At 52.7% G+C, this 12839-nt stretch overlaps 1 protein-coding gene across 2 annotated transcripts in view; it reads right to left on the bottom strand.

The window, feature by feature from the left end:
- Positions 1-12582, bottom strand: part of ARHGEF9 (Cdc42 guanine nucleotide exchange factor 9) — a 221944-nt gene extending 209362 nt beyond the window's left edge. For both annotated transcript variants that reach the window (XM_040614135.1, XM_040614134.1), the window contains exon 1: positions 12483-12582. The gene's annotated coding sequence lies outside the window, so the exon portion shown is untranslated. The remainder of the gene's footprint in view (positions 1-12482) is intronic.
- Positions 12583-12839: the final 257 nt, after the last annotated feature.

The raw sequence follows: 12839 nt of genomic DNA, 5'->3' as shown, positions 1-12839 counted from the left end.
GTCTCTAAAGACATGCTCCCTCCTGTCCATAGGAGCGTGCAAACGAGAGCGACAGCCCCAGCAGACGGCAGGGAAGCCATTGCTGGCATTAGCAGAACAGCCGCTATTTCACAACTACTCACAGCAAGAAAATCGAGAAACCCAACACAGCCAGCATGCCAAAAATAATCTCCCTGAAATACGTGGCAATCGGGAAGGGTTGCAAAGAGCAACCTGGCACACGAGCAGGTGAATGCTTCGGTCCTGACAGCATCAGCTGAGGGCATGGATACAGAAATGCACATCAAGCAGCGACCACTCTGCCCCACGGCCCCCACGGGTGACAAAAACAGGTCCAGGGAAGTCAGGAATGAGGCAGCAAGAGAAGCACCCATCTACCCAATTAAAACCAATCTTTTTGATCCTCACGTCAAAGGCATACGCCCTTGTTCAGTTTGTTTTCAACCCCGAAAGAAGACTGTGCTGAACTTTCCTCCCAAACCACACCTCCTCTGACTCCCTGCTTCCCCAGCCTCAACGGCGGCTGGATGCAATAGCAGAGAAGGGGCAATGGAAGATATAAACGAATTAAGCATCTGATTTGGGAGCGGGGTTATATGCTGAATATGAAGTTCTGACCCACCACTACAGCAATGCAGCTCCACAGCCTCCAGGCCAAAACTGGCTGTCATTTATCCAGTTCCAAGCATGGTCTCCCCCTACCCTTACAGCTAGAAATCACCATTTAAGCTGCATGAGGCTGAACCCCAGCTTGTTACCAGCAACAGAAAGAAAGAGCAGACCAGCACAGGGCTCCAAAGGGTACTTTGCTGAACTCTTTGTGGAAGGTCTTATCCCAAATTGCTACTTCCCTATAGAAACCCTTTCGCACACGCAGGAAATGCTCACAGCCCATCCATCTCACACACCCCTAACCACAGCTCCTACCCAGCCGTGTCCCAGCTGCCAGGGAGGAGAGCTGCATCTTTAGCATAAAAATCAGATTTCCCACTTTACAGGCTCAAACAAGTATTTAGGTGCCTAAACTAAACTCGAATTAGGGTTCTCAATATTCATTCCTGCAATGTATTTATCCTCATGCAGCAGAAGATATATAGAGAACCAGGGAAATGCAGCACGGAGGGGTTTCTCCAACACGACCATTCAGACAGACCTGGTCTCCAAAGACAACTTCATAGCTAAATCTGTGGCTCTTTCCTGCTCCCAGCAAAAGTTGCACCTCCTTCTGTGAGTGTGTTTGAAAGGAGACACGCAACACTTTTGCTTTTCTGAACAGCACGGCAAGGAGTATCTAGCAATCAGGTCTGTGACCCCTGGCTATAGCACTGCACAGATCCATGGAGTTATCCTGCAGCATCTTGCAGTAAAGCTCTTTCCCAAAAAAAAAAACTTCTTCGTGTTTTCAGCTTTGTCTTATTAAACATGCTTACGCTGTAGCTGTAAACAAAGGTGAAACTTTCCAGTAATCAAAGCAAGGTGCCTGGAAAGATTACAAAGCAATTATCACTCAGAAAGTTCAAGCCTGAAACCATGTGAATAGATTCCCTATATTTATTATAGACAGTTTACATGGCATTGCCCTTATTCTTTATGGGTGCAAACCCCACTGAATATAATCAGAGGGGCATTAAGGGGTACAAGCACACCAGCCTGAACCACACAGGGCTTCCATATAGCCCACTGCTTCCTCCTATGCTCTGGACAAGGGCAAAACACTTCAGAGGAAGGAGGCAAGAACTTCATTAATGAGCAGTTATGGAATAATCTGCGCCTTGGAGAAAATTGCTTTCAGCTGTGTCAAACATGGGTTGGCTTATGCCCTGTAAATGCATTTATTTATGTCGCTTTTATATGGATATTTCTACCTAATGCAACTCATTATCTTCATAAAAGTTTATTATAATGATTGGCTTTAACTTATTATGGCCAGAAGTCACAGGGACCAATTACAGACCAAAGAGAGGCCAGAAAGGCAATGCCTGTCCTTGGGAGTGATTACAGGCGATGCTGTAGTACCCCCGAGTCAGAAAACGTCAACCACTGAAGAGTCAGAAACAAAGATTTGCTACTGCTCCAGCAGATCCCTTTGGCAGAGTCCCCATTTGGCAGTCCACAGCATCAGACCTGGACAGAAGGTCCCACCGGCCAGCCCAGCTGAGGAACTCAGCTCCCTTTCCTGCTTGTAAAACAGCCTGCACGCTCAGATGTTCACTCATTTATACCAGGCTTTTGTGGCCCCCTCTTCTCACGCTGCCTGTGCTGCCAGCAGTGGGAAGTGCTCTGCATGATCTATGCACCACTGGGCATGAAGCATCGCTCACTTCAGAAGCTGTAGCTGGGCTCACAAAGCGATGGCAAGAGCAGGACACCAGTGCCGTCGTTGCCCTGCATTGCAATTAGACAGCAAAGCTGCTCTGCAGCCAAATGCTTCTGACAGAAGCCCCAAACGCGGGGCGGTTTGCAGCACCTCCTTTTTGCTCTCCCTGCAGCCACATCATCAGAGACCCCGCTCCAGGCACACACCTACCCCAAACCTTGCTCTCCACAGGCCAAGCGGTGACCTGCAGTGCCACAGGACTGCCCTGCCACCCCTATTCAGAAGGGCAGCACCTCACCCTAGCGAGTTACTGACTTTTCTCCTGTTTTTCCTTCCTCGCAGCAGCCCACTCCTAGGAACAGGAGCAGAGCCTATTCAATTCAGTCCAATTGTTAAGCAGTGGCAGGAGCCCTCCCAGCACCGGCACTGCATTTGCAATTGGGAAACCTGAAACGATTCCTTTATCATAGGCAACTGCGGCTGATCTGGCACCGCCTGTCACGGGCCCACGCTGGAACCCAGCAAACCTCCTTGTGGCTCCGCTTGAGGTTCAGTTCATTCACTCAAAAGGAATTAAAAACCATGCAGAAGGGGGGTTAAGATCCATCTTGGTTTCCATTCAAATATTTAACTTTTGGCCTTAAAAAGCTTCCTTTGCAGTAGCGGAAACACACACGCAGTAGCATCGCTGCAGCAGGAGTGCTTCCTTGCTATGAAGCTGAGAAAGCTTTCCATGCAAATCACTCCCCCAGCCCCAGAGCTTTCCACCTATTGAAGCTTCACGCCATTTTCCTAATTCTGCCAGAATGAGGTGGGAAAAGGAAGGTACTTTACTTTCCAAGCAGCATGAGGTATCCGTGCAGCCCTCCTGTTGGAAGTAAAACCTACATGGCGACCGCAGCGTGCAGCAGCCCTGAGAGCAGCGCACCGCTGGGTCCCATTCAGTGTCTGGGAACAAAATGATGTGGCAACACAAAGCATCAGCCAAAGCCACCAGATCCGAGCTGGAGAAGTGATGAGACCTGTGGACCAGTCCAGGTCCAAACAAAGCCCCACATTGTCTCAGCTTCCACTTCAATATATTTTAACACAAGCCTTTGGCTTCAAGGCCAAGGTCTTGGCCATCCATAACTACCTCCTCGAGCAACTGAAGAGACAATTCATGGGAAATACTGCCCAAAACGAACCCCATCCATTTGGTTGCAGAAAGACCCTATGCAGACTATACTCCGGTGTTCCTTTTATCATTTAACTAAATGTAACTTTGAAATTAGGTAAAGGACTGAGGAAAAGTCACCCTGAGAACTTCTGCTCAAAGCTCCTGGCTCGGAGCAGGAGAGCTCCTAGGAGAACCCAGCTCCCTGCAAAAGGCTCTTATCGCTCCGCTAAGACTGGAGCAGCAATAACAGGAAGAAATTGTTTTGGCAGGACTTACACCATATAAAGTAAACTCACCGGCCGCTGTTGTATAAAATCTCACTGGAAAACACACACACACAGAGCCATCATCCCCTGTGGCTGCGGACAGCATCCCCCGGGCTGCGGTGGGCTCCCACACACCCACCCCTGCTGTGCTCAGTCTGCCGGCATTGCCCGCACCATGGAGCTGTGCACAGCACAGTGTGAAAATGCTTAGAAGCCAACACCTTGAGCCCTGCTGCTTCTCCTGGCCTTCCCCATTACCTGTAAGGACACACTGAGCATGATTGCAGAGGGTCACCGAGGGACACCGTGTGTCTTGCTCGCCTGCACTTGCTGCTGCTGGTGTCTTTTTCAGCTCTGGTCTGGTGTGGAAATCAGAGAGCAGAGCAGAAGATTAGGATGTACTCTGTACCCTGGGACATTGTCTAACTCCCTATGGCAGAAGGGAGGGATGGGAAGGCAGTAATGGGCTCTGGTGCTGGTGCTTTTGCTCACCGGGAAGCACCCTTCCAGTGCAAAGCCAACTCCTTGTGCTGCTCAGAAACCCACTGGATGCTCTCCTCCTCCTCACTCCCTGCTGCACTGCCCCAGCTCAGGCAGGACCCTGGGGCCACCCTCCATCAGCCAAGTGCATCCTCTGCGCCAGCACAGGCAAAGGCCAGGCACTGCCACGGTGAAGCCCCACACCAACAGCTGAGCCGAAGCTGCGAGTCCAGAGGCTCCATGACCGCACCGCTCCGGCTAGACGTGTGACTTCATACCACTTCAGCTGAACAATTCCAGCGCTGAGGGCAGACGCTCACATCAGTGGCATTGTTTTTACACACAATAGGTGTTTTTTTATACCCGCAAGTGAAACGGGGCAGTTTTAAACTGATTAATGGTTCTCTCAAACAAGTCTCCAAGTGTACGGGAGGCCTCTGGCAGACAATGTCAACCCAGTTCCAGTGGAACGACATCAGCTGCTGCCCTGCACCAGACCAGTGTAAGAGGAGCAGCAAGAGCAGAGCTACAACTGCTCCCAGTGTGGCTTGTTCAGATGAGGGACACTACTGCCAGGCTCCCCATCCCTCTGCCAGGCTCGTGCTTTGCTCCGCTCGTTACCGTAGTGTCAGAGAAGCCTTTCGGTTCACTCAAGCCAGTGCACAGCAGCAGCATCAACCCTGTTTCCACAAATTCAGCGGTGCCCTCGAACCAAAGCCGGCGTCTGTTGAAGATACCAGCAGTTTGCTGCAGCAGCAAAGGAGCCAGCATGCATCTCCTGCTGCACTGCCAGCCGGCTGACACCACCATCACCAGCCGGTGTGACATTCGAGGGAGCTCACCGCCTCACCTATGCACACTGAAGCGTGGCACCTCGACCAAGACAAGCTTCCAGCAGCAAATTCACTCCCAGCACAGGGCAGGTTGCTGGCAGCTCTGTGCCACCCGTGCACAGAGGGGCTAGCTGCCTGCACAGCTCTCTGGGGCTTTACTGGGGCAGCAGCAGCTCAGCTCTTGGGATGCAGAGTCTGCAAAAGCCCTGGGAAGTTCCATGCTTAATTCTGCCCCAGCGTGCAGCAGTAGAGGAATGTCACACATGCAGCTTTGCTCTTTACACCTGCCCCTGTTTGGTATTTTCCCTCTTTTGGGATGGCAGCCAAAATCAAACGAAAAACGCAGCTAAGGTAAGCTGTGAGCTGAAGCAGGCAACCTGAGGGGTGATCAACCATCCTCGCAGCAAGGGGGGATGCAACTCAGACAGCAAAGCTTTCAAATCCTCTTGCTTCTGCCGGCGGGCAAGTTGTAGCCAAAACATTACACACAGCCCTGCACGAGAGGACCTGCGGTTCGCAGGGGTGAGGAACGGTGTTTTGCAATTTGGATAGCACAGCCTGGGAAATACAGCTATCACTGCCAACCATCTAAGCCACAAAGATTAGTTAAGAGGAAAAAAACAAAGTGAATGCAAACACAGGCAGCACAGCATTCACTCCAATGCTCAGATAAGACACTGAGGCATGGACAGGTTAACAGGCAGCCTCAGTCACACCACGAGACTGTGACAGCTGAAAACACAGCCTGCTACATGCTGTCCCTGCCTATTTACCCCTGCAAGATCCACATCACATTTTTTGGTATCTCAAAGGCAGGGGTTTGATGGGCTTCTGTATAGCCCACACACCCTGATTTTGCATCACTCAACACGTCTGCCACGCATCACCCACAAGCAGGAGCAGGCTAAGCAGTAAGAAGCTGCAAACTATGATGAGGGTCCATGCCCTGGCTCTGCTTTCACTCCAAGTTCTCCTTGATCCTGAGGATTCCCATGGAAAACCCGAGTGGTGAGTTTAAGCAGAAACGCAGGGATTTGGGCTAAGCGTGAACTCTGTGCAAAACCAGCTTTGAGCTTTGCCATCCTGCCAGCAGCCCTGGATACTCCGCAACATCCTTTTAACACAGCGAGACATTTTAGGATGTGAACAAGACCGAATCCTGCTCTTGCCCCAAACAATAGGCTCTGCAATAATGGTGCAACCAGAATTTCCTGTGCGGCAGCGCGCGCCAGCTCCCAAGACAAAATACCATGGGAAAGCACTACCACAAGAAAAGCCGCTTTGCAATGCACCGGGGCAACTCCTCAAGGCTCCTGGGGACACTGTTTTTACAACAAGCAAAGCACCACAACCAAGTCCAGGCCGGGAAGTAGGTAAAACCACACCAGCGGCTCGAAACAGAAGCCATCCAGCCTGGGAATGGCTGTGGATAATTCATTATCGCACCCAGCCTTCTGCAACATCTGGACGCGTCTTTCTCTCACGGATATTTCACTACCCTGCAGTCCATGTGAAAACATCACATCAGAGTGGGCTGTGATTTGGAAGGCTTCAGTCTCAGCTTGGCTGAGGTGAACCTGAGCATCACCGCTCGGGTGGTGCAGGAAGCTCAGGAGTGGGGCTGGCGCAGAGCATCTCTCTCAGTACGGCAACAGGTCCCGGTAAGAAAAGAGCAAATGTCGGCACTGCATCAGACACAGAGAGGTAGCAATTGCATTCAAAATGCTCTGGTGTGGACCTGTTGGAGCTTCTACCAAGAATGAGGAATCAAAATGGATCGCAATCCTGAACACAAAGAAAAGCAGATGAAGAACTCCTATGGCAAAACAGGAACTGGGTATTCCACAGCTCTGCCAGGCTCAAGGATTTGAGGAGAGCTGGGGAAACAGAAAGAACTAAACCAGCATGCTCAACACAAATAAAACCACCGCCCTGCTCCAAGCTCAAGGTTTTTTTGCCTTTCCACCTGACAGCACAACACAAGAGCTATGGGTTTGAAGCTGCAAATGTCGCATGCCTGGGCTCTGCTGCCACCACCTCCCCAGTCTAGGACCTCTGACCCTTCTCAGCTGCAGGAGGTGCAGCGTTCAGTGTGCAACACCGGGCGGACCACCACCCACACACACTCAGCATCCTTCTAATGTCTCACTGCTACCATCTCTCTAGCTCTATTTGTGACACTTGTCATCAAATGTTGGTGTCATTCATTTCTCTACAGTTTTTTCAAGGCAGGACAGAAACCATTTCTACGAGGTTTTTTGACCCTAAAGTTACTTACCTGCCTGAAAGTATTGTACTGGGTTTGTGTGGCAGGGTTTTGGTGGCAGGGCACTACAGGGGTAGCTTCTGTGAGGAGCTGCTTTCCAGCCTAAACAACTCCATGACTCTATGTCCGACAGAGCCCACGCAGCCGGCTGCAAGAGGGACCCGTCACCGGCCGAGGCTGCGCCCATCAGTGACGGTGGGAGCCTCTGGGATAACGGTGGGAGCCTCTGGGATAACGGATTCAAGAAGAGGGGAAAAAACTGCTGGAAAAAACAGCAGCTGGAGAGAGGAGCGAGGCCATGCGAGAGCAGCAGCGCTGCAGCACCCGGGGCAGGGCAGGGCAGGGGGCTCCAGGCACGGAGCAGAGACCCCCCACAGCCCGTGGGCAGCCCCGGCGGGGCAGGCTGTGCCCCCAGCCCCCGGGGGAGCAGCCCCCCCCGCAGCCCGGGAGCCCCCCCGGGGCAGGGGGTGCCCGCAGGGGGCTGTGACCCGCGGGCAGCAGCGCTGGGGCAGCTCCTGGCAGGAGGGGGGGGCAGGGCTGGGGCCGGGCTGGGGACCCCACGGGGACCCCCTGGTGCCGGCTGGGCCTGGGGGGCTGCGCCCGTGGGGGGACCCAGGCTGGGGCAGTGTGGGGAGACCTGCGGCCCCTGGGAAGGAATCGGGTCGGAGCAGTTCGTGGGGGGCTGTCTGCCGTGGGGGGACCCCGGCTGGGGCAGGGCAGGCTGTGGGGAGGAAGCAGCGGCAGAGCCAGCATGTGATGGACGGACCCCAGCCCCATTCCCCAGCCCCTGCACTGCTGGGGGGAGGAGGGAGGGAAACCGGGAGTGAAGTTGAGCCTGGGAAGAAGGAACAGTTGGGGGAACACATTTCTAAGATTTGGTTTTATTTCTCATTATCCTACTCTAATTTGATTGGTAATAATTTGATTTCCCCAAGTCGAGTCTGTTTTGCCCATGACGGTAGTTGCTGAGTGATCTCCCTGACCTTATCTCAACCCAGGAGCCTTTTGTTATATTGTCTCTCCCCTGCCCAGCTGAGGAGGGGTGACAGAGCAGCTTGGTGGGTGCCAGGCACCCAGCCAGGGTCAGCCCACCACAAGTATCCATAGCAAAATACGGAAAATACAAATGTCATCTCATACATGCAGCAGCACCTGCCCTTACACTACACGGTGCTCCCTTCCCCGTTAGCCCGTCCCCTCGCCACGGACGTGCAGAAAGCTCAGCATTTATTTCAAGAGGAACAAGGCCAGAAAACAGGTGAGAGCACCTGAGCCTGCCTTAGCAGTGACCCCAAATAATCTGGGGTGCTTCAGGACCTCAAATGAGAGGAGGAACTGACACAACTGGCTACATTTAGTCCCTTGCTGCTGGATTCAGCACATATGAAGTGCCAATTGGTGCAAAGCACATGGGTACAGGCTGTTTAGAGACCTTTGCTCCAGAAGCACACCAGTACACAAGGCCAGCTTTCGAGGTAAAACCGTACACCCAGCAGCTGGCATGTTGAATGGGAGACGCGTTAAAGCAGGAACAAACGGTTTTCACCCTATTTCTTCCATCAGCTCACCTAACTTGTCTCTGCCTTGTTCTCCCCAGCTACAAAGAGGCGATGAGAGGTGTCACAGCCCTGCGCACCCTGAAGAGCAGGACTGACCCCACCTGCACAGGGGGACAGTCCCCTGCCAGCCTCTTACAACAGCCAGCTGCACCTACAGCAGATAGATCTTTGAAGATAAAGAAAGCAAAGCCTTGATCCCAAGATCGAGGAAGGCCACTGCATTTGGGATGGGGACAGAAGAGATGAGGACAGAGATGGCGAGGCCAGAGAGTGCCTGCTGGCTGGGACCCTAAATTCAACACAAACCCCACGCAAGAAAACCAACCCCCTGAGCCCCAGCAAAGCTTCTTGGCGTTTCCACAGCAGAGGACTGGCTTTTCTGGCTGTGTGTGTCTGGCTTGGGTCAGGACAAGCCACGGGCAGCTTGGCAGCATGTTCAAACAAAGGGAGACACAGAGCTGTGGGCTCCAGACGGGGCGATGCCCTCTGTCCAGAGAGGAAGAGCAGAGAAACCATGTGCAAGAAATCAGAGCAGCAGGAAGGTCTCAGAGCTCAACCTATGGCAAAAAAGCCACTTACTGGGACATAGCTGGAAAACGCATTTTTAAGTTGCTTCATTAAAAAAAACAATTTCAACGCTCCTCCATGATTTCTTATTTTAACAACCACTCAGTGCCCTGCTGGTCTCCCTGAACTCAGCCCTCCGGACACGACACCCCAAAATTCATTCACTAGGGTGTAGGTGCACACTAATTATGCTATACCATTTAGGCACCAGGGAACTCTTCCCCAAGAGGCTGTGGTTTCCAGACGTGCATTGCTGCCTGCTTAATAATCAATACGAGCTCTCCCGTGCTACTGAAATCCTTTCTGATGTTTGCAAAATGCCCCCTTCTGGCAAATTATAACTCAGGTTTTCAGGCCATATTGTGTAGATGAAGAAAACTCCAATAAATCTGTCATCTAACAGAAAATTAGTACTGTGTCCTAATGTCAGCACCGAACACAGCTATTGCATGTTCAACGTAAGAAGGCCAAATACAACAAACCTTAAGTAACAAAAAAGCCGCACAAAAATCAAAGCTGGTGATGCTTATGCCCTGAAACACAGATGGCAAGAGGCCACTGGGCAAGACACGTGTTGAGAACCCTGGCTCGTGGTGCTGGCAGGAGCCCGGCCCATGGGGGAAGCCAGGGAGGGAGCAACCCCCTGCTGCGTCCTGGGGCAGCCACAGCAGCGCTCCTTTGGCATTTCTGATCCTTCTATTTCTCCCCTTTTTTACCCATGTCCTTTAGGAAACTTTTTTTTTTTTTTACTTTTTTTTAAGCAAGGCAGAGTAAGTTTATTAAATCAGCTAATATTACTGCAAATATTTGGGAAGTCTTTGAGATCACAAGACACAAACAAACAGCCAGGTAAATGCAGGCAGAAATAACTGCTCCAAGCATAACCAGGTTGCAGTAATTAGCTGGGTGATTTTCAGCTCCTGGCCTCAGACCATCAGGATTCCCCAAACTATTTCTGAAAGGTCTCAGTAAGATAAATCCAAAAGGAAACCCATTCTCACGCTTCACCTGGAAGTTTCACAGGAGCCTGCAAGCTGAAAAGATTAAAAAATGACTGGACAGGATGGTTGAGAGCAATCAGCACTTAGTAAAATGAGCGGTAACAGCAGCGGGAGAGAGCAGGAGACTCCAGTGCTCACGTAACCAGGAGGGAAAGTAGTAGCTTTTGCAACAGACACGGGACAAACCAAAAATGGAGCAAAGGGTCAGAAAATTCAATCAATTGCACCCGTGACTTTTAGTACCCAGGATCAGGAACAGTAGCTTCCAGACTCATCTTCCCAAGGCAGACCTTTCCCCAGCACTTCCAGCTTAACTCATCAGGAGGCTCCCCCAAAGGAGATGATGCATCTTCCCTTCCCTTGCTTCCACACGTATGTTTGATGCACCTGCTTCTTCTTTCTCCCATGAGCGGCTTCCCCCCTCGGACCACCAGCTCCTCCTGCCAAAGGGCTCACTCATGTCCCACTGCGCAAGCAACAGCCACCGAGCTCCGGTTCGAGAGCCCCACCAACAGGCTCTGGGACGGGTCTTCTCTGGCAGGAGGAGAGCATGGCAGCAAGCTCGCTGCAACCCCTCGGAACGACGGAGCCCATCCTGCACCACCTGCCCTGTCCCACATCCCCGCTACAGCAGTGCCTCAGCTGCCAGCGGCACAGCAGAAGATGAGGTTTGCTCAGAGCGGCTCTTGGCACATACCCCGCTGGGTAACGCAGGTGCCGGGCAGCACAGCATAACCCTCTCCCAACACCACCACACTGTTGGTTCTCCTTACAGGAATGCACAGAAATCAAATTAATTAATTCCAGCTATGCACAAGGGTGCGAGCAGCATTCACACCGCAGCAGGGAAACCAGATGGCAGAGCAGAAATTCGGCACTCCTGGTCCCTTGCCTGGTCACTTGTTCCATCGGGGAACCGAACGCCACTCATGTGAGCCACCCTGCCAGCGCTGCTGGGCACCCTCGGCACACGAGCAGGGCAGCCCAAACACCTCCACAGGGTCTCCAGCAAAGCATCCACCTCGACCGGCACCAGTTAACTTACTGTAACAGACGTAAATTTGGCACTTTTATTTTCCCCAATCAGTGAAGATACCGTGGAGGGAGTGAGCAGCATTCCATAAATATTTGATTTAAACAGTTACAGTACGTTTTGATCCAGCTTGCTGTACCCAGGCTGAGGTTTTAATGCCCTGTAACCAACACAGCCACCAAGCCCCGTGCAACAGGACTTCTGCACCGCAGCCCGGCCCCATTTAAAGATGGAGCTGGTGCTGGGTGCTGGCTTTGCCATGAGTCGGCAGCACTCGGGGGAAAGCGCTGGGCCTCGTCTTACAATAAAATGTAAGGGAGGAGCAGGAAGGTTGTATCAGCTATTAATCCGTGTATTTTGAAATAGCTCATCTAATAAACATTAAGGTGTAAAACAAAACCACAGAGGTGGAGATGTGAACATAGCATCTCACGGGAACCCTCCAGCCAGGCTCTGTAAACACATGAGTAAGCCTTTCTCAGCGAGGTTGCCCCATCAGCTTCCCTGGGACTACCAAAACCAGTAAGGACCGAACCCTCCCAACCAAAAAACATTCACCGCAGCCAACAGAAATCCTCTCCTGGACTCCCAACATACTTTGAATCAGCCTGGGTGAGTAATGACCCAGTTCTTATGCAGTTCACATGAGCGTAAACCGGGCATAAACTACTGAAATCTGACACAGAGTGGAAAATAAAACCCGGCTGCGATCAGAATTCGGCCCCCGGCAGTGACTGCCCAACTCAGCGCCCGGCTGGTCCCTCCTCTGCACCTCAAACCAGGCAAAAACCAGCCAAACACATCCGCGCCTGGCGCCACGCTAAAGTTTTTCTCTCCTAAACTTAACGCGCCCTCGGTGGCTTTGCACTCCCGCGGGGGGGGACGGGGGGGGGGACGGGTACCTTGTCCCGCAGGCCCCTGGCAGGGGGTGACACGCTCAGCAGGTCACAGCCCGGAGCGAACCGACGGGACCCGCCGCCCGCGGCCGGCCCCGCTCTTACCTCGCCGCATGGCCTCGGCGCCGCGCGCCCCCGCCGGCCCGCGGAACCGGCGCAAACCTCCGATGGCGTCTTGGAGTGAAATGTTAAAATAATTAAAAAAAAAAAAAGTAAAAAAAAATAATTAGGTATTAAAAGAAAACAAAACTACGAGCTCCTCGGAGAAAAATAAAACTAAACCCAAAAAGCTGGAGAACGGGGTGCCCGCGCCATGCACGGCCCCGTCCGCCGGGCCGCCCCCGGGAGCTGCCCCGCTCCGTCCCGGCTCGGCCCGGGGCGCGCTCCCCGCCGGCCCCGAGAGCGGCCCGGACCCGGCCCGGCGCCGGCGGAGCGCTCAGCGGGCGGCGGCGGGGGCCGCCC

The sequence above is a fragment of the Falco naumanni genome, chromosome 14, assembly GCF_017639655.2.
Source record: "Falco naumanni isolate bFalNau1 chromosome 14, bFalNau1.pat, whole genome shotgun sequence".
Taxonomy (NCBI): Eukaryota; Metazoa; Chordata; class Aves; order Falconiformes; family Falconidae; genus Falco; species Falco naumanni.
This window is presented reverse-complemented; position numbering and strand designations above follow the sequence as displayed.